Here is a 22,553-nt window from a genome sequence, read left to right on the forward strand (position 1 = left end):
GAGCTAGCCAGCTTTCTATACAACTTCACTATCAAGTGCCCTTGCCCTGTACCAGAAGTTTCTAGATCCTTGAAAACCAAGCAGTCATACCTGTTCACATCTACACCCATTAGCCTGTCCACAACATCCAGTGACAAATGGTTCTGTTCACTCTCCATATCCCTCTCTCCAATCATCAGTGACACCATTCATTCCCAGATAGGCTGCTATGCAATTTGATAAATTTCTTACTGTTTCCTAAAAGGAACAAATATCCTGATGTTCTCATCATTTCTCTATTAACTTTTTAGAATGGTTATTTTTTTCACTCAGATTAAAATTGGAGCCAAATATTTCTAGTATCAAAATGCTTTTCAATATATGTTATGTTCATATCAATGCTTCAGAGTGACAGGTATTAAAAAAAGAGAAAATTTGCAATAATCCCTTTTGGGTTGTTGGTATATATGAAAATATATCTCAAATAAAAATGCATCTCACATTTCTTGCTGAACTGGCTATAAATAACAGCAACAAAAATGCAATAATTTATCACTACTTTTACAGTTACATCCCTTTGGACCATCAGATTGTAGAGAAGCATTCTGGAATAATTGTGTTGTCTAAAGTTGCAATACTCCTAGTCAGTTTGCACTCTTGTTAGCAGGTTAGATGCAAATCTGATATAACAGAATAAATGTACTGCAGTTTTGCCTGTCAATGCATCATCTCATCAATCCCATCTTTTATTAGGGATTTTTTAAATTGCTTCTCCTTATACCTGCTGTGCATCAGAAGGTTCCATCTTAGAAAGAGAAATGTTTTATGTTATTCAAATTTGCACCAATCTTGCTGCCTTCAATGTTTGACTACTTCCATTCTCATCTGCCGTCAGTTCCTGTAAAGTTCTTCCAGTTGCCTAGTGCTCTTCTTGGCTCTCTTTCATTGATAATAAGATAGCAACTCTCAGACTAAATAGGTGCAAGGTAGTGTGCATGTGGCACCTTTGCTCAAGTAGCATGGGCTATGCTTTTGGAGTCAAAAGATCCTGAGCTCTATACCCTATACAGCCATGAAGTCCTGCAGTGGGGATGTAATGACTGTGGTGAAGTCATTTGTGGCCACAGACTAGGGTGACCAGACAGCAAATGTGAAAAATCGGGACGGGGTGGGGGGTAATAGGAGCCTATGTAAGAAAAAGACCCAAAAATCAGGACTGTCCCTATAAAATCGGGACATCTGGTCACCCTGCCACAGACTTATGATATTGGGTAGTTAAGGCAATAATAATTTGCTCACCAATTTTACAGACTGTTTGCCGGGACCCTTAGTATGCCTTCTGTTCTCAATAATGTCACATTTTTAATCCAGACTCCTGTTAGCTTTAGTTAGAAAGACTGGAAACATATTCTTATACACCCTTAAGGGAAGTTATTTCATGCTTCTTAAGGGGAGCTACTTAGCTTATGCTCTTCTTCCTTATTTTATTTCCCATTCTGTCCAACTGTTTTTTGATAGATTTCATTCTTTGATCTAACCCATCAATTTTAATAGGAATGTTTTCTGCCTCCTTCTCCTGTGATGTACAAAATATTTGCATCTCATATGTTTCTTTAAGCACAATAGCAGAGATCTGCAAAGCCATCTCTGGGATTTAGACAACTATCTTCCATTAAAATTAATGGAAGAAGATTGATTAAAACAGCTCAGGACTTACAAATTTTCAAATCCATGAGCCTTGTTGAACTGAAGGGAACACCTGTTGTAGGTGAAGATGGATGAACTTGAGCTTTGCAAATAGCACTGAGAGCCTGTAAGGCTTTTGCCTTGCTTTTTTAAGGCAGAGGCCAGATGGAGCTGACTCTTGGCAGCTTGGTGAGCTGGTGCTTTTGCTTGGGGGCTGCCATTTTGTGCTCTAAAATTAAAGCTGTGATTTAGAAAATAGTAAGCCTCTAGCCCCTATGGCCACAAATATAAGCTTTAAAGCATGAACTGGATGTGAACTGATGCTGTGCTGCCTGCAGACATCCTGAAATTATAGGTCTGGCAGGTGTGAACTGGGCCATTAACTCTGAAGTCTAATGGTGATCATATAAATGTCATAATTGCTAACTATTTAACTGCTTATAAAAGAACACAAGAAAGAAAAGGGATGATCATATTTATGAAGATTTTTACAAGCGTGATCACATTTTCACATCATGACTGGTTGGAGCTTGGATTGAGAGTGGAGTTTAGGAAAGTATCGCCCCTTAATTTTGTCCAGGGACCCCTGGACTCCCCTTTCCTGTGTCTGTTTTAAATAGTGAATGGATAACATGAAAAATTCTTATTGATACACTTATTTGTAATGAGGGTTTATGGTATTTCAGATAGATAAGCAACACTTCCTCATAAGTGTTTTGTGTATTACAACTTGTGTTTAAATATAAATAAATAAATTAATGGAGATATCCTGTCTCCTAGAACTGGAAGGGACCTTGAAAGGTCATCGAGTCCAGCCCTCTGCCTTCACTAGCAGGACCAAGTACTGATTTTGCCCCAGATCGCCCCCTCAAGGATTGAACTCTCAACCCTGGGTTTAGCAGGCCAATGCTCAAACCACTGAGCTATCCCTCCCACCCTGTTTGATTGTTGTGCATTATTTGTTTGTTTATTTGAAGCCTGGGGAATCACAGATTTTGGGCATAAGTTTTTCCTAACTTGTGGCTATGTGTTGTATAGGTTGGAATATATGTGTGGTACTTATATCCTTTATTCGAGAGAATATCAGACCTGAAGAAATGGATGAGATTTTTGTCTCCATCTCCTGGCTGCACATGGAGGATGTAAGCCTTAATACTTGTGCAGCTAATGGAGACTTACCTTTAGCTCAAGTGGGAGCACAGTTGTTTTTTAAACTGAAAGTCCTGAGGTCTATTCTATTTATGATCCTCAAATCCGTGAGGCTAGGATAGTGTGGTAGAGGTGATGTCCATTAATTCTAAAGGCAACTACAAAAATTGTTTTGAGTTATGTCCTTAACCTACATCCTGCTACCTAATGTAGCAGGTATATCTAGTTAAATGCACACTGATGTCAGATGTACGATTTATATCCTGATGTTCCATTGACTTCATTGTAAACTGCAGTAAAACTCAGCAGGTGGAATAGGAGGCTGGCAATGTAGCAGTTAATATAAAATGCCTTTTATCAATCTATCAAATGCTTTCAGTGTGTCCTCAAAGCAGGAGAAATTTGGAAATTAAATTAAAAGCAAAAAACATGAATGCAACATTATAGTTGATATTTTAAATGACTGAAAGTCAAGAAATTAAGTTAAAGTTCCCCCAGCAATTGCAACCTTAATTGTGCTTAATTCCATATACTTATTACAATGGGGGTCTCTTATTACATGATCGTAGATCATTTATGCAGTAATAAAAATGCTGTTGTACACACCAGTATGTATACAACTGAGTGTATTTGCAAAGCCTGACTGGGAGAGCAATATAAAACATAGTGTAGTTCTTTTCCATCATATCATTTTGCAAACACTATGACACCTTAACCTGTGTTGTATGCTCCTGTATGAAAGACCTTGTAGTAATGAATACAGTGTATGCAAAGGAGAAGAGTTTTCTCTAGGAACCTTGAGCCGGATTGTAATCTCACTTAGGCCAGGTTTACAATGATATAACTCCACTGACTTCTGTGGAGCTTCCTCTGATTTTTACAGAATTGGGCCTCTTAACTCTGACTCTTATGTAGTTGAAATCTGAATTAACATAGTCTTTTGCTTTTAATTTGCATGGCTTTTAATAATAAAAACCACACTCCCTCTCTCTCCACCAAAGAGAATTTCAATTAATATTTAGTTTTTTAAAAAATGCAGCTCCAAACACATGCTGTAAAACAGCTGAACAAACTGCGTTCAAACTATCCAAAAATATTCACCTCCAGGCAAAGAACTAAATTCTAATTGGAACCAGTCTTGCTGCGTTTTTCGTTGAGATCAGGCATGAGATCTTATGTTTATATAAAATCAAGGAATATTCAAACAATGACAACCCTTCGCTTTAATGCATCTAGCTTTTGCTTCTTCACCAGTGTCTTCTTGGTGATCATCGGGGCTTTGAGGATCATCAGGGCTAAATCCTGCTCACCTACACACACAAAGTCCCATGAAGTATGAAACAGATGATTACGATTTGGCCTTTAATTTGTTGCATTACTAGTGAAACAGTGAATTCTTCATAAGCTGGTTCAATGCTTTTGGATACAGAGGTCTCTAATTCAATTGCTGGAGTGGATGCCTCAGAATAATAATAAGAAAACTTTTTTGGATTGTTTTATTGGTTAACTTTCTGTGCTCTGCACTGTTACTGGCCACAGCAACCTTTGCAGCGTTTGGTCTGCTAAGGAACAGCAAAAGCAGAGCTCAGGATATTTGTACACCTTGGATGTGACTTTTGTGCTGTACCTCCTAGAGGTGAGGGAAAAGGTGGCTATACCATGTTTGTGACTTCCTGATTACAGGCTACCTTGTGGCTGCATGCTGCAGACCTGCCCCATCGTCAGGGCTACATTTCATATGGCAGGCTTACACAGTGCCTGTGCTTGGGAAAATTATTCCCTGGATAGCTCAGAGATTTATATGGGGCAGCAATCAGCTTTGTAGTAGGGCCCAATATTGCTCCTTTTCACTATTGTCATCAACTCTCCCGATTTTATCGCAAGTCTTGTGATATTTGATGTTTTTCTTAAAGCCCTAGCTCCTGGAGTCAAGTGAACATGTGAGCACTTCCTTTAGTAAAAGGTAAGTTTCTAGTCCTCCTAGTTCTATACTAAAGTATGAAAACTTGACCCAATTGCACCTTAAAGGTTCAAAACCCAGAAGTCCAATAATTTTTAGTCTCATGATTTGGGGGCCTGACTCATGGATTTTGAATGCTTGGAGTTGGTAGTACTGTCTTTTGTTGCCAAGTTCTCCTTTCTACATAGATATTCTTGTACGTACTCTGTGAAATGGTAAATCTCAACAAAAAAAAAAGTGAATGTATTTATTTATTTTTCTTTCCTTCTTCTGATCCACATCAGAGTCAGTTTTTTCAAAAGAGGCCACTAATTTTGGGTGCCTACATATCTGGGCCTGATTTTCTGACATAGTAAGCGCCCACAGCTCTCATTGATTTCAGCTGGCATTGTGGATGGTCAGCACCTTTGAAAATCAGATCCTAGTTGTCTCGAAATTGATATCCAAAATTAATGGCCACTTTTGAAAATGTTGGCCCAACTGTTTTTCATGTGACTTGGGTGTAGGCTCACAGACTAGTGAGAAAAAACTCGCTCACTTACACCAGGGGGATCAAAATCCTAGCCTCCGAAGCCTTTGCTAGCGATGTGTCTCTCTTGGTTTTTTTGCGCACTTAGGGTCAGTTCCTCAGCTGCTACAAATTAGTGCAGCTCCACTGAAGGATCTGGTCCATACTCATTAGGCAGTTGCCGTAGAGAGTAGTGTTCATTATAATTTTATGTGAATACAGTAAGAATATGATAACTCTGTACCTATTAGGAGTCCCTGGTTTTCACTATGTTCTATGCAATGGCCACCTGAAACCTCTTAGTGACAGTAAGGATAGGCTGCACAGGCCCGACTACTTGAGCCAAAGGAGAATCTCTCATAGTAGTATAGAACCTCTGATGCAAAGTTAAGCAATTCAAATTCTAGCCAGTAGAAGACAGTGGTCAATGCACGTACTAACCAGTTCATTACAATGTTTTCCTTTTTAAAAAATAGAATATTTTTAGTTTGTAAAACCACTTCATAGTCTAATTCTGTGCCTCCCAGAGGGTATTTATAACTGAATCATGGGGTGTCTCATTCTTGTTCCAGATGGCAAGAGGACTGCTCAAATTTCATAGTCCTTTAAATGTTGCCTGAAATGCCATGAGGCACCCTATAATTCAATTATAGGTAGCCTTTGGGAACCATATAATTATATAACTGAGGGTGCCTTGCACAATGGACCTGGCTATGTAACAAGATCCCATTGCGTTGTAACTGTACTGCGTGGGAGTGGGTCTTATACAGTAGCCGAACAGCTAAATCGGTCATGAATTGTCCACTGGTGCAAATAAAGGTAATGTCCAGCATCCCATAAACTTAGCGGATGGGCAGAAAAAACAGATGCATAGTTAGATAGTGGAACTACGGGCTTTACTAGGTGCCAATAATTGTAGCACAATAAAGGGACTGAGGAGATTTATTTATTTTAAAAAATTAAAGAAATTAGGACCCCAAATGTGTGTGTGTGTGTGTGTTTAGTGCCAAGGGGCGGGGAATAGAGCTTATTCATTTTATTGTTCTCTCATCTGGTAGTGTAGTAAAGTGTCATTTTGTTGTGAAGTTGCATCTCCACTTGTCATCACTCCGAGTTTGTCTACATTAGGGCTTTCTGCACTGAGGTAAGGTTTACTGGTTCAGACCCCCAGCATAGATGCACGGAACCCATTGAAACAGTGGGGATTTGCATTGGTAGAGCTACACAGGTGCAAAAATCCCTAATGTAAACTAGCTTTCAGTGATTCTGTGTCACGACTCGCTGTCATAACAGTACACAGTATCTTCTTTTAGGGGAGCAATGTCACCTCAGAGTGGTGATGCAAATGTACACATCATCCTGACATAGGGATGCCATCATCATGCAGTGAGGTCACATGACACCAAAGGATCATCATATAGGATCTGGATTATGATGCAGTGATACTACATTATGACTTGGACCCAGATCCTCAGTTGGTGTCAGTTGGCATAGCACTATTGAAGTTAACGGAGCTATGTCAGTTTTCCCCAGTTTAGGATCTGGTCCATAATATTTGTCAGGACACTTGATTAAATAATATTAGGAGAAGTCAGCTACAGTTTAGATGCTGTGACTCCATTCTTGTCAATGGACTGGATTAATTGAGATCGTGTTCCTGATACAAAGAGGGTATGTATGGGATTGGGAGTCCAATGTCTGAGTTCTGTTCTCAGTGAGCAATTTGCTATTTTTGCCTCTATTTTCCTGTCTGTAAAATGGGAATAGTAACAGCCCTCCTAACTGAGGGAATGGTAAGGTTAGATTCAGTAGTGTCTGTAATGCATTGTGAGATCTGTGGATGAAAGCTGCTATATTAGTAGAAAGTATTATTTTGTTGAAGTGGGTCTGGCTTTCAGTAATGACTGCTGAGACGGGAGAACTATTGAGATGCTGTGCATTGTGCAGCACACCAAAAGCACATTGTAATTCTCTCCTTCTGTCTTCAGTGCATCTTAAACAGCAGTTCTGCAGGGATAAGAAGTATTTGCATAGTCCTTTTACATTTTGTTGACCCCTGCTGATATAAATTAAACACACTGTCCTCTTGTTATCCTCAAGTTTAGAAAACCTATTTTTTAATCACTTCATACAGGTATCTAATTTGAATCAGGCTACTGAACTGCAGGGCTCTTGTGCTTTTTTTAATTGGCATCTTCCTCATTACATTTGAACAAAGTTGCACACACCCTGCAGGACATCGATAGAGACAATTGAATCACCAATCCTGACTGTATGGTAGCAGGATGGTGTGATGCACCCTGGGAGTCCAGGAGACCTGGGTATGCTGTGGCAGGGGCTAACTAGAAGTAATAGGGTTCAGACATATTGTTCTTAGTGCTTCTAGGGTCTGCCTATATTAAATGAAAGAGCGCTGCAACAAACAAACTTGTAACACCTTGTATAGCATCTTGTGTCAACTCACAGAAGCAATTGTACTAGTTAGTTGCAATGCCTGGGATTAGGTCTTTCACTCAGGACCAGCTGAAGCAGTGTAGCCTACAGCAGCCAAAATGAGACCCCAAGTGTTGTGGCTGCTCTGGGTCAGTTGCATTTGGAAATTTCCCAAAAGCTCCTATTCCCAGCAGCAATGATGGGCATGCTGGTAAAAAGTGCTTCAGAGAAGTGCCAGGATGCACTGGTGCAGTTGCAGTTTGTCAGTGCGACGTATTAAAAAGAGATGTTCTGACCTATCACAAGGATGAACAAGACAACCTGACAGTTCATGGAGCCGATATCTTTGCATCAGTGTCCTCGCTTAGAGTTCAATCCTGCTTCAGTTAAAATAACTGGTAAACTCCTATTGATTTAAATGGGAGCAGGATTATACCTTTAGACCTAGTTCTAGCATGCTGTGCCTCCTGTTCCAACCATTGCTGCTTAGCAGAGGTGTCCTAACATACCATGACAGTGAGCATGGGAGTATGAAATAGAAAAGGGATTTAAAAGGAGAGAACTGAGGAACATACCATAGAACATATTCTTTGGCACTAAAGTATGCTCTTTCCATCACCGACTGCCTGCCATGCAGAATGTTGTCCCTTGCAAGCAAAGAAGCTTTCACAGCAATGTCTGTTCTGGTGGGTTCGCCCAATCTTCCCCTTACTAACGAAGCTCAGCATGTTCTTAGGGCTTCTGCAGCTCCTTCGAAGAACTGTAGATGGGGCCCCTGCTGTGCGCATCACTGTGATTCCTTACCCACCTTTAGGAGCCTGTCATTATTTCATTAATTTTCATTAATTTTAAGGCTTTATTGGAGATGTCATGCTCCTGCAGCCTCTTAGTTTGCAATTCCCCCAAAAATTCAGCCCTGGACGGGAAAGACAACAGAGATCAAGGAGAGAAGGATAGAGCATTATGTACTGGTTAGAGCACCAGCCTGGAAGGCAGGACTTCCAGATTCTTTTCACAGCTTTGCCACTGATTTTTTAGGTGACTTAGGTCAGCATTTTCAAACTTGTAGGCTTAAAGTTGGACAGCTAAAATAAATGGCCTGATTTTCAGAAGTGCTCAGCACCTGCAGCTCCCATTTTCTTCATTTGAAGCTGTTGGTTCTCAGCATCTCTGAAAATCAACCTATTTTTATTTAGGTACTGAAATATGGATTTAGATACCTAATGGTATAAATGTATAAATGGAATGTAATATATTTTTGTCTCAACCTCCATAAACCATATGGCGTTTCATCAAGGATGAATCTGACTCTGTCCTTTCTAAAATGGAAATAATAGTACTTCACTATATCCCAGGAGGGTTGTAAGGCTAAATCAAGCAATGTCTGTAAAGTATCTTGAGATCCTCTGATGGAAGCCACCACGCAAGCATAAAGGATCGTTACTGTCTTCTAGTTATCACTCTATCATCTTAATATCAGAGTCATGGGGCCTGATTCCCCAGAGCCTTGCATTTTGTGCTATCATTTATACATTTGCAAAACATCACCAATCAAAATCCTCCATTCACATAGACCTCTGGTAGTGTTTTACAACCTCATTTGGATAGGTTTAAATAGCCAGCTGCATGAGTTACAAGATAGTGGAAAATCAGGCCCATGGTTTCTATGTTGTACCTCAGTCAGGCTGAGATCTCAGTGATCAGGGAGGGAGACCTTGCCTGTTCTCAGATGCATGTGAATCGTGACTGTGATATTAACACTAGTGAATCAAGATAGCTTGCTCCTTCTCCATGTTAGGTTTGCTGGAGGGGACAGAATTTGCAGGGCTGTGTGGTGGTTTGATAGCAGCAGATTTTAGCCCCAGGGATCTGCAAAGTCTGAATCTTTGTCTCCTCAGTTGCCACTGCTTACAGGGCCCCCCACATGTCCTAACTATTTCTACTAAAGGGGAGAGATATACACCACATTGCCAACTGTCTCTGCCTTCAGCCAACCACCATTACCATGAGGCACACAACTGCCTCCGCCCCCGGGGACTCCATTTCAGACATACTCTTAGTTGCCTCTGCCTGCAGGGAAAGTTTCCAAATTGCCTCTGCCTGGGGAAGATAACTAACAGATTCTTCTTGAATCTTCCTGTGGTTTCTCTGGACAGTTTTAGTGGATTTTTGCTTTAAGATTTGGTAGAGATGGGCCTGTGTTGCAAAGTTTGGATCGAGAGCTGAACTTTTCCAGGTTCCCAGCAGGTGTCAGATTGGAAAGATGGGGTAGTTTGGATCCATCTTATGAAGGATCCCAAGCTAGGAAGTTGAAATCCGGATCTCAGCTTCCCTACAGTTTGAGGGGCCTCAGATACAGAGCTGAATTTTGCAAAGATTCAGGAAGCTCAGTTCCAGTTCAGCTCAAGATGCAATCTCTTTCATATCTTGAGAAAGTTTAGACCCAGCTCTCTGGCTTATATGTGACTCCAAACTCCCTGAAAGCTTGAGGGAGTTCAGATCAGGTACTGTGGTTCTGAACTAGATCCAAACTTCATTCAAATTTTCATAGTTTGTTTCTGGGGCTCCTTTTCAGACCAGGATCTGAACATCCCCAAAGCTAGATGGGAATCAAATCCAGCTCTTCAGTTCTTATCCAGATCCAAACTTCCCAAGTGCTTGAGGGAAGTTGGATCTGTTTTTCCAATTTGGATACAGATCTGAAATTCTAAAAAAATGCAGTAAGTTCTGATCTAGTTCTGATTAAGATCTAAACTTCTGTCAACTTGAGAGGGTTTGGATCCAATTTTCTGGTTTACAGCAAATCTGACCTTCCCCAGAGCTTAAGACTTTGGATCCAGTTCTCTGGTTCAGAGCCAAATCTGAACTTTCCCAAAGGTTAAGAGGTTCAGATTCTAGGGCCTTAATTCGGATCTAAGCTTCCTTAACCTTGAGGGGCTCAGACACGGCCGGTGCAAGGATGTTTCGTGCCCTAGGCGAAACTTCCACCTTGCGCCCTCCCCCCTCCCCGAGTCCTGCGGCAGCTCCCCGCCCCCGCCCACCCTGAGGCGCCTCCCCCGTGGCAGCTCCCCACACCCCCGGCCCGGGGAGCCGTGTGGCAGCTCCCCACTCCAGCTCACTTCTGCTCCACCCCCTCCCCGAGCCCTGCGGCAGCTCCTCCCCCCCCCCCGCCCTGAGGCACCTCCCTCGTGGCAGCTCCCCCGCCCTGAGGCGCCTCCCCCACGGCAGCTCCCCACCTCCCCTGCGCCCTGAGGCGCCTCCCCCACGGCAGCTTCCCCGCCCCGCCCGGGGAGCCGTGCGGCAGCTCCCCTCCCCAGCTCCCCTCTGCTCCACCCCGTCCCTGAGCCCTGCGGCAGCTCCCCACCCCTTCCCCCTCAGTCCTGAGGCACTCCCCCCCCCGCGGCAGCACCCCTCCCCCCCGCCCTGAGGCACCCCCCACCCGGGGAGCCGTGCGGCAGCTCCCCACCCCAGCTCACCTCTGCTACACCTCCTCCCTGAGCACACCGTCGCTGCTTCACTTCTCCCGGCTCCCAGGCTTGCGGCGCCAATCAACTGTTTGGCGCCACAAGCCTGGGAGGGAGAGAAGCAGAGCGGGGTGGTGAGCTCAGAGGAGGAGGCGGAGCAGAGGTGAGCTGGGGCGGGGAGTTCCTCTGTGTGCCGCCCCCCCCCCCCCTTACTTGCTGCAGGCGGCCCTCCCCGCGCCCCCCTGCCCCAGCTCCCTCCGCCTAAATGCCGACGACGACTGGGGTGGCCGAAGATCTGGCCACCGTGGTCACCGCCAAAGAAAATGCTGCCCCCCAAATGCTAGCGCCCTAGGCAACCGCCTAGCTCACCTAATAGTTTGCACCAGCCCTGGGCTCAGATCTGGTTCTCTGGTTCAGATCCAAGTCTGAATTTCTCCAAAACATGATTGGGGTTAAGAGCTCTTTTTTTCTGATTTGAATCCACTGTACATAGATGAGAGTGAACCAAGAAGCTCAGGTCTGGATCCAATTCCAGTTGCCCCCAAATATTAAGGGCTGTTTATGTCTGATTTCCTGAATTGGATCTCTATCTATATTTTTGGATTTGAATCTCAGGGACTACCAAGGTGATATGAAATGTAAAGGTGTGTACAAACCCCTGTGAACTTCAGATGCTGAGTTTCACATAGGTCAACTCATGCTTATCAGTAAATCTCCTGAACTTAGCTTCTATATTCTTCCTCATAATGATAATGATACTTTGTCTTTCTATCTTCCTCTGAAGGCCAAAGCAATTTACAAATGTTAATAAATTAATCCTCACAGCTCTCTTGTGAGGAGAGTAATTATTACTTAGATGCATTTTATGGATGAGGAAACTGAGGCAGCGATGAAGTGACACATTCATAGCCAGAGAGTAAATCAGTGGCAGAGCCATAATTAGAGACCTCTTCATGCCCAGTCCCCTATTAGGGCCAAATTCTGATGTCAGAGACACCTGTATAAATGTGGAGTAATTTCATTGACTCAGTAGCGTTCCCCTCACTGATACCAGCAGTGAATTTACCCCAGTATTACTTAAGGAGATGGACTGGTGACCTTAATGAAACTTTTCCATCTTTAAGTTCTCTGATTGTATATATTTCCCTGCCTCCCACCACTAAAATATGAACAGCATTTGTTGATTTGCAGGGAAGGTTGTTTCTGAAAAATTAACTTTCTGAAAAACATGCTTAATCTCTCTCTATTTACTGTATATCACTCTATAAAGGGAGCGTTTGCTATTTAAGTAGAAAAGGATATACACCATAAGGAGCTGAAAATAACCAGCTACAGACTAGTTAAAATTATGTAGGCTCGGTATGAAGCATGAAGAGCTAGTCAGCTGCTAGGATTCAAATTTGTGGATCTAGAGAGTCTAGATGTTTCAGACCTGCTATTTAGACTACTAAGCCACTCAGGAGCAATACGATTTAGACATATTGGTGGGGGAATAAACACTTAGCATGGGATGCAGTATTGCCTTGTAATTAAAGCATTAGACTAGGCTCCAGGAGAGCTAGATTTTAATCTCAGCTATGTCACGGATTCACAACAGGGCCTTGGGCAAATCACTTCACCTCTTTGTGCCTCAGCTTCCCCATCTAAAATGGGGCAATAATAATTGCACCTACCTTTGAAAAATGCTTTGAGATCCTTGGCTGCCAGGTGATATGTGTGTAAGTACAAAGTATCATTATTCTCCTGATCCTCCAGCCTTACTTCTCATTTAAGTCAACAGAAGTTTTGTGCGCATGATGACATCAGGTTTGTGTGGTCAGAAGGAGGGCTGTTACAACATTTTAGGGGCAGCGTATAGAATTGATGTAAACCATATATTTTCTCTAGATGTGGCAGATTTTTTTGGTAATATCTGAGTTTTCTGTAGACATAAGCAGTCTATTGCTTTTCTCCCCTTTCTTTCCCCACCCCCGTGGGAAAAATGGGGGAGTATTCTTCAGCCCAGACCTTTATTTTAAATAACCTTGGCCGGGTTGCCATTGGAAAAAAATTTCTTTACTTGAGGGATTTATTTCTGTCCTTGCAACACTATGTACTATATGCAATGCACCTGTTCAGACATAAGCACAGTTCATTATTATAGCTGTAGGGGCAGAAGCTTACTAATACGTATATATTGGGGGAAGAGAATATTAGGGAGAATGGCCCTCTCTTTTAGTTTGCTTACTGAGCAACCTCTTGTAGAGACTTCCTCCTCCTCCAGATCAGTTTTCCCTGCTCCCCTATTGTCTGGGGAAACCTGTCTTCGGGAGCTTCGTTCTTGAAAGATCTCATGACTTTAAAATCATCAGTGGGCTTTGTGTAGCCTGCCTGTCAAAAGAGATATGTTTACACCTTCCCTGCATGTGTTAAAGCTATAAGGTTACGGAGCAGAATGGCTGATACATTTCAGTGCTTCATGCTAATATGCACAAAATGTATTTATGATAATTACATAGACTGTCTGAAACAATGCATTCCAACATTCTGTAACATAAATAAGAAAGGTGGAGCCAGCTGGCTGTAAACAGTTTATTTGCCAGCAATCCTGATCTGCACTATATACCTTTTTTACACTGTCTCAGTCTGGCAGTATTGAACCTGTTGCTGCATTAGCCGAGTTGTATTTTGCTAGATAGGGGAAGGAGGGTTGTCTGCTGTCTGGTAGGAGGGCTTTGTCTGTGTGTGCCTTTCTCTCTCTCTCCCTCTCACACTCTCGCTTGCTCTCTCTCTCTCTCTCTCTCTCTCACTCCCTTTCCCGTCTCTGTGGTTTGTAAGGTAGGTTGCAGTGTGTGTATATACACAACATCAAGAGCAGGAAAATGGACTCATTAGGGAGGCAGGCAGTCATTACCACTCACACTGTACTTCCAGGGAGACAGCGACTATGAGGAGACAAACTGAGGACTGGGGAACAAGGTAGGCCAGTCAACTTTTATAAAAAAAAAAAATCCTGCTCCCCCCTAACCCCATGACACTTATTTATTCTTTCACCCCCACCCTCTCGATTTTTAATATAGAGATGTAAGTTTGTCAAACCCATTTGCTAGCTTAAAATTTTGAACATCTATAGAAGGCCTTAGCCTTTACAAATGTTTTTTCCCCTTCTACTTATTTCAGGGTGTGCCCCCTTATGATTCACTTTAATTACTTTTTTTTAACATCAGTGAAGGAAACAAATATGTTTGTTTTCCAACACTAGTTCCAAGTAAATCAATATCTTTCACTCTTTTAAAACAGCCCTCTCCGTATGTCTGTGGGTCTCTGCTTTTTCTTTTCTGTTTATGCAGTTCCATCTGTCCGTCCATATATCATGTTCTCCTTATTTACTGCTAAATGGGTTTTTGTTAGTATTTGCCAATGAGTTTTAGCTGTATTGCCGGTGACCAGGTTTAACTGTGACTCTTGTTCTTTGTTTTATATCTACTATAAGTTTAAAGTCCATGTTGATTGTACATTAAATAAAAACAGAAAGCAGGTTCCACTCTTTCTGCCAGGATTTTTATTTTAAAAAATTTGGGGGGAGGGAGAAGGGGAGGTGATTTTAATTAGCGTACATGTACTTTTCCCTGATGGATTTTTAAAGCATTTATTTTAATTTTTTTAACTCTTTATTTTACTTAAGAGGGAGTGGGAGATATATTCTAACTTTTATGTTGCTGATTTAATGTTACATCATAGAGGCATGACTGGGTTAATATGACTTCAAACTTTCTAAGAGGGAGTTTGTATCTTTGATTGCCCTCCCCCATTTATACATGGTTGTGCTTGTGTTTCAGTATGTGTATTTGGAGGGGGGAGGTAGATATTTTTTTACAGTGGAAACAATTTATGAAATCTTTTGAGCCATTTTGTCTAGAAACAGTAACTATTTATTTACCATATTTTCATTCCATAAATAACCTTTGTATTTGTTATTTCAAATACAGAGTGTGTCTGTGGATTCATTATTACTATTTTTCTGGGTTTGTGTTGCGTCTCATAGCCCATTTAACAATGTTGAGTTTTTCAAGCTAGCCTTATCATGGGTTCTAAAGGCTGGTTAAACAGATCCATTTGAAATGGGCTTTTTATCTGAGCTCTTGTCAGTGCTGTCGGAGAGTAAAACTGCTACTCTGTTGGTAAAAAAAAAATTAAGACAGATAGTGAGTGGAAGTGAGTTATATAAAACATTCTGGAGAATCCATGAGAAATTATAGAAAATGGACGCTGATCAGTGGAGATCTCTTAACAATAACAATCACCTTTTAAAATAGCAAATTATTTAATAGTAAGAGGCAGACGATTTAAAAAAAATCTATTAGGCCTTTCCGATAACACATGTCCATAATGCAATATTCCTAGCCCACCTGGGATTGTACAGGAGATTCTTCAACACATTATCAGGGTTCAGATCTTGTGAAATGTTTATTAAAAATCCATTGTTTTAGGACAGTAGACAACTTTTGGTACCAACAAGTTTATCTTTTGTATTTTTACATCCTGTATCTTATAACTCTCTCATCTCAACAAAAGCGACTCCTCTCTGGACAAACCAAATCAGTTTAAACCCAGAACAGCAAATAATCCACTGGCTCTGTAGATACAGAACCCATTCACTCCATCTTATTAGTTTTTTTCCAGGCCTAAGCGGAACTTTTCAGTGGCTTTCTGTAGCATTTTGTCAAGAATCGGTGGTCCATCTGTTAGCTCAGGAATGAAATTTAGTGTTTTCCACTCCCTTTCCTGCCTCTTTTCAACTCAGGCTGCTAATTAACATTTGGTCAACAAACTTTAACTGTTTTTATTGTCAGAAATTACTTGTCACTGTAGTAAGATATTCTCCCCTCCCCCTAAACTCTGATTTGAGCATATAGGGAGCTGAAGTAGTTCCAAAAATTAAGGGGTCTCAAATGGAGAAACATTTGATGCTGTTTTGATGGGGGTTAGCCTGGAGGCATTGAGCTGAAATATTAGCATTCCCTCCTCCCATTTCCCCACATGAAGTATGTGTGTGCATTTCTAGTCACCCATCACTTTCTTTTGAACCAATACAGGTGTGTATGAGCTCTTACAGCACAGATTTCTATCTATGTGAGTTTTTGTGAAACTGATGTTGGGACTCTTTAATATATGATTAACAGAAGTCATGGTCCTATCCCAACTCTTCCAAATAACTTTAAAAAAGATTACAAAATATCAATTAATCTTATGGAAACACCAGGAAAAAAGAATTGCCTAGTGGGAAAAGCAGGATGTGAGAAACATTTTTTATCATCCAGCGGGAAGAAAAAAAATTAAAATTCTTTAAAAAAAATACTTTCCATTAAAATGATTTAATTCTCTGTGAAACCAAAGTATTTTCTATCAAAAGACTCAGCTTTGTCTATGGCACAAAGTCTGTTTGCAATGTGTATACAAAAGCAAAGGGGAGAGTGTGCCTAAGTAAACTTAAAGCCAGCATATGATGCTGTAATTGGAACTCCAAAAGCCAAAAGTCTTTTGGCACTAGGGAGGTTTAATAGAGTTGGAAGACCTGACATTAGCCAACCTCATATTGTTGTGGGTTCTATATGTTCCAGTCCTACCAACCCTTTCAGTCTAACAGAGTAGAACCCTGCAGTGTTGAGTGGGTCGCAGTATGCTTTATTTTAGTGTTGGAGCTAACAGTTATCTAACACACCCACATGAGGAAGTACTCTGGAGCAGTTATTTCATGCTTTGCCATGCCCTGTAGCTAATGCAATTTTGGACTGAATGGCGTGTGTATATGCCTCTTTAACTCCTGTGAGATCAAAGTGAGTGCTGGATTTTTTAACAAGGCCAAAATATGGGGATACCAGATAGTTAAACCCAAATGCCAAATAAATACTAAGTCAAATTATTTTTAGTATTTTTTTTTAGGAGGAGAGATAAATATCAATCTTGTTTATTTTAATATACACAGTTGTTGTAATTTCCTGAGTTGGATATATCATAATAGTAAATATTACTCACAGTTTTCCCATTTCCACATTTTCTCCATAGGCCCAGCTTACTCATAAGGGAACAGCTGCAGAACATTTTTAAACATGTATTATCATTTATATAAAACTGAGATTTAAATGGAGAATGAAATCCCTGCTATAGAATTCTGTAGGATGGTTTAAAAATCCCATAGACAGGAACTCATACTCTGTTAGATTTTATAGGTTTTAAAAGTCATTTCAGGAAACGCCTGCTTAATTTCTACAGCCCATATTGTGCCATTAGTTTTTAAGCAGAAATATACCAAACAGGGGTTTTGTTCATAAACTGATGGCATATGTCCCTATATAATCCAATTAGTTTCATTCCTATATCACTTTGTAGTTTTTTTCCACAATGATGTGTTGGGGAAGATGGCTACTATTGCGAGGAGTTTACAAATGTGAGAGGGAAATTAATAACTCAAATTTAGCTTCTAAGTTATTTAGATATTTGGGAAAAAAAACTTTGACAAAACCTAAGACCCATAGAAGTGTTTCAGAGTTCTTATAAACATTCCAATTGGAACAGTTTTTAAAACAACCAGTTGTTCCTTCTGCATGGTTTGCAACTCAAACCTTGCAGCACTGAGAAACTGGTGGTAAACAAAAGTGAAACTGACTTCATTGATTTTGCTTGTCTGACCCAAGAAAATTCAGAAAATAAACAAACAGCATCAACAGTATAAAATTGGATTTTTAATATTCTTTCGGCTCTAATAGTCTAATTGATACTTTTAAACTAAGGTCTAAATCTTGAGGATCTTTTGAAATGTTTACTCAATTTTAGCTCAGGCATGCTCTCGTTGATTTATCAAGGTTTGAGTAAGGGGTGAATACAATTTGAGTAAAGAGCTAAGGATTTATCCCAATTTGGTTTTTAAGTCGACAGTATCCCTTGTATTCCTGTTGATTATTTATCTAATTTTAATTTTAATGCTTAGTCCTATAGTAATTATCAAATTCTCCTTTTAGTAGAAATCTGGCACTTCATAATGATGACTAATTATGCATGTTTGGTTTTCTGCCTATACAGGACCCAGTAGTACAGTCTTCCCATGTACACTGTATACATTGCAGTCACTTCAATGGATGTTCTATTTGTATAGGGTTTGAAGGAATGGGCTCATAAGAAAGAACTGAACCATTTGTGGCTAGCAGGGATATGGGTATGTGCTTGTCCCATGGTCTGTGGGTCAGCAGAGACTGAAAGTATTATTGAGTCAGTTTGTCACATTCCTCTTCTATGGCCAGTGTGGGGTCAGTGTTGATAGATAGCAGGGGGTAGGAATGGGAGGTACATCCAGATTTCATTGGGAAAGGCTATCTGACTTGGAGCATTTGAGAGGCCTGGATGGAAAAATGGGATAATGGCAGAAAACCATGCTGAAAAAGAAAATAGTTACTCTCTGACAGCCCTTTGTATGTATTATGTGAAATGAACATGGGGCTCTCAATCCAGTTCCTAATGGGAAGATGTCCGTATTACAAAATCAAATCATCAAAGCCATTGGCACTAGGTGGCAGTGTGAAAAGAAAGGGCGAGGACTGAATGGGCACAAAGACAGAACTCTCATGAGAAGTGGTTCCCTCACCATCAGCAATAAGCCACATCAACAGCATAATGTGAAGAAAATGTTATTGTTGCTGCCTGTCCTATACCTGTTCTGTGACTGTCAGTCTGGCATTATTCAGCAACTCCGTGTGTGTGTGTGGGTAGATAGATAGGTAGATAGATATATTAAGAACAGTCCTGCTTAATTCAAACACTGGCACAACATATAGGGCTTGATTCTCTAGTGTCTTGTACCTTGTGTCATTATTTACACCTGTGCAAAATGAGTGCAGAATATTACCACTGGTGTGAGTGAGTGAGAAGAAAATTATGCTTTGGTAGCATTTTATGCCCAGTTTGCACAACTATAAGTGACAGTGCAAGGTCCCAGGAAGTGGCAAAGCATGTTCATTTTGTCTCTTCCTCAATGTCCCAGTCAGAATTAAATTAGTGGTTATCTAATTTTGTATTTTAAAAGTACTGAGTTTGGTAAACTCAGCAGTGAAGAGGAAAGAAAACCTGAATGGTAGGCTGTGAATCTGCATGCAACACACTGTATAGTTCCTATAGAAACTATTGGAATACTGAAGTATTACCATTCTATAAATTACATAAAGATCACCTGAAAATGTAATGCTCACACAATAAATTTACTTTGGAACTGTGGCACTGCTAATAATGTAGGCAAGGGTGGTCTGCCCTTTGGTCCTGGGCAATTCATCATGGGAAATTACCTGCACTCTACTAGAATACTTTTAAAGTAAAGTAGTTGCTTTCTAGTCACTTGGTTCCAAGGTGATTAGTGGCTAGGAATGTGATCAGTCCCTTGGAAATATGAACATGAGGTGGGAAAAGTGCTTTGTTGGACCTCACTGTGATCCGTCCAGTTGACTGAAAGAAAGCTAATTATTAATGTGCTCCCCAGAGAGTCCTATGCCATTCTCCTTAGCTGGATAGATGGTGGCCATGATGTAGGAATTTGAGGATAATGGTTAGGGGGGAATCTTTGAGACTCCAACAGGGATGCAGACTCAAGATAGGAAGTGAGGTTGGGATTGAAAACATATCCCTAGGCATGCTGTGTGTGTGTGTGTCGGGGTTAATATTTGACAGAGTAAAGGTCTTTTTGTTTGAAACTATAACTTAGCCCCGGCTTTTTTTTTTGTTTGTTCTTTATTTTAATTTTCTCTTTCAAAAATACTAATTATCCCTTCAGCCCACAGATGAAGGTGACATAAAACCAACAGATCCCTGCTTGGAAATCGGGTTCTGTACTGTTGCTGTGATACCCATCTCCCCCTCTCTATAGCCCTTAGAGTCTCTGGCTCCATTTTCTAGTAGGGGGAGGTGCTACAGGACCTGTTACTCTCCACTGTCTTGGCCCCTAAACTCCGAGCAATTTGGTAGATAACTGAATTACAGGAATTGGAGGTGGATAGAATGCTGAGAATTAGAAAACAAACAAACCAACCAACCATTGTTTAGATACCAGGACAAATTGTTTAATTGCTCTTGTGCTCCCTCTGCTGGTTCTCTGTAGAACTAACAAATCCTATCCCTAGAGTCATGCCCATGCCCTCTGTGAGGGTGCAATACAAAATGGGATGTTAAAAAAGTTGATTTCAAGCCGTTTTGAAATGGACAACATTGGTAGAGAAAGAAGGCTTCATCTGAAGAACGTGAAAAGCAGTGGATCCTAGAAAAAATACGTTACATCATTGTTCATTTAACATTTGAAACATCCTAACCTGTGATTCTTCCATCTACCCTTGCTTTGTCATGCTTCTGTGGGACAGGAGTCTTTCTCTGTCATTTCCCAAAGTCTGAATTTCTCCCCATTGTTGCTGCTATCACTAAGATATTTCCTACATGAGGGCTCTATAGAAAAATATTCTCACTGGTGCAACCATTAGTTTCAGCTGAGCTAGTGGGAGTAGTGGTGGAAACCTTAGGGTAGATAAGGCTTTGGCAGCTCTCAGTATTTTTACAGCTGCATCAGTTAAATCTGCTTCTCTGCTGAGTACAGTTCTGCTCGTCTCATCCTGTTCCATGGACTGGAAAGTTTCTGTTCTTCTTCAGGGTTCTCTTTAGCCTCTTTTCTCATTGTGATGCCTCCTATTTTGTTTTTTAAGATATAGACTTGTTTGTTTAATTAACTCCCTTCTTAATAGGGACATTTTGCTTCCCACTTCATATGTTTTTCACATCCATCACTTCCCACCTGAATGGTGGAGAAGACTGAGTCCTGGATAAAACTCAGGAATGATTGTAGATTCCCCTGGACAATCGGGAATGTATTGAAGACTTCTGAAGGGGCGATGAGGTCATACAAGATCCTGCTGCCTTTCCCACCTAAGCAGAGTATCATGATAAAGAGCCTTCTCTCACAGCCACTGACCTTAGTGGGAATTAACTGTGTAGAGCTGCTTCAGGACCGGGACCAAATTGTCAGTCCAGACTTATGGAAGCTTTTGTTGATGCAAGTCTCATGCTTCCCTTCCAGGTGACTGCTTGGTTGCTCATTGGTTGGAGTGACCCAACCCACATAAAAATCTGATTGTCACTGAATAATTTGAATCTTTGTGGACAGAGCCCACTTCCTAGACTTCATCCATTTTTGAAGGGTCAGAAAATAAAAGAAAAGGCTCACTGATTTATTTTCCTTCTCCTTGTGGGTTTCCCGCCTTTTTGGGGAGGCCTCCAGCATCATCCTCTTTTATTTCCTCTTCCCAGGCCCCACTTCATAGTCGCCCACTCGTCTGGGCCAAAGATGTAAGAAATTGACCTTCTTGTGGGCAGTCTCAGCAGAGACATCATGAAGTGAATGGGCCATTGAGAACTGAAGCTACTCTCTGACCCCTGAGTCCCTCCAGGTCAAACATGAGGCACAGTAGCAGAGAATGGTGTGGCAGTAGCTTGCCCTGCTGCTGGACCTGCTTTGGGGTTAAACAGAGAATTCAGTGCCCAGGGACATCAATACGGCCTCTTTCACTAGCACTAAACTAACAAGTACGAAGGCTCAGTTGTCACTGACTCACGGACAAACTGTTTGAATTCCAAGAAGTTTGTTTCGTAATTTCCAGCATTTCATAAAAAAGCTGCTTTTTTTTCCTTCTCCCAATGACTGCCAAGTTTTGGAAGCTTCAAACTTGCTCCACTTGGAGGGGATTTAAAAGATACTGACATTTTCTAAACAAGTTGGTTCTCTCTGAGCTGTACAGACAGACTTCAAACCATTTGTCCACAAAGCCAATCCAGCACGGCCTGAAACATTTCATTGCTATGGAAGCAACTGCTCCTAGATGGTTCAAGTGTTTTCACAGTATGGTCAGCTAAACTGCACTAAATATTGAAGAAAAAACCAATTGAAGAGAAAAATCACATCTTTCCCCTGTTGTAGGGTTTTTCTAAACATCTCCAGAATTCCCCCTCACAGAGGGTTGTGTACCTGTGTTGTTGGCCTCCTTTTTATGGCACAGAGCCTCCAAATTAAAACTTTGCTCAGCATTTTCTAGACAATTTTCTTTCCTTGCATGCAGAGAAAAATGAAGTTTTTTTGTTTTTTTTTTGTCAGCGCAAAACCACAGATCAGAGTGCAAAGCTGTAATGAGATTATAATGCTGCAGCTGGGGTGTATGGGTAAGTAACCATTAAATAATGCCTTTATTTTTAGGGTGTCATATCTGATGAACCTTGCATCCAATTCACTTCAAATCTCCCTGAAAAATTCTAGTTGGACCCCATAACTAAACTAGAAATTTTGAGACTGATCTGACTGTCTTTGTGGATTGTCTAA

At 41.0% G+C, this 22,553-nt stretch overlaps 1 protein-coding gene across 48 annotated transcripts in view; it reads left to right on the forward strand.

The window, feature by feature from the left end:
• ZBTB20 (zinc finger and BTB domain containing 20) overlaps positions 1 to 22,553 on the forward strand; it is a 660,688-nt gene that overhangs the window by 23,254 nt on the left and 614,881 nt on the right. For 38 of the 48 annotated variants that reach the window (XM_065587112.1, XM_065587098.1, XM_065587240.1 and 35 more), the window contains exon 1: positions 13,810 to 14,137. The exons of the other annotated variants lie outside the window; for them this stretch is intronic. The gene's annotated coding sequence lies outside the window, so the exon portion shown is untranslated. Of the gene's footprint in view, positions 1 to 13,809; positions 14,138 to 22,553 lie in introns of those variants that run through there. 48 annotated transcript variants of the gene reach the window in all.

The sequence above is a fragment of the Chrysemys picta genome, chromosome 1 (assembly GCF_011386835.1).
Source record: "Chrysemys picta bellii isolate R12L10 chromosome 1, ASM1138683v2, whole genome shotgun sequence".
Taxonomy (NCBI): Eukaryota; Metazoa; Chordata; order Testudines; family Emydidae; genus Chrysemys; species Chrysemys picta.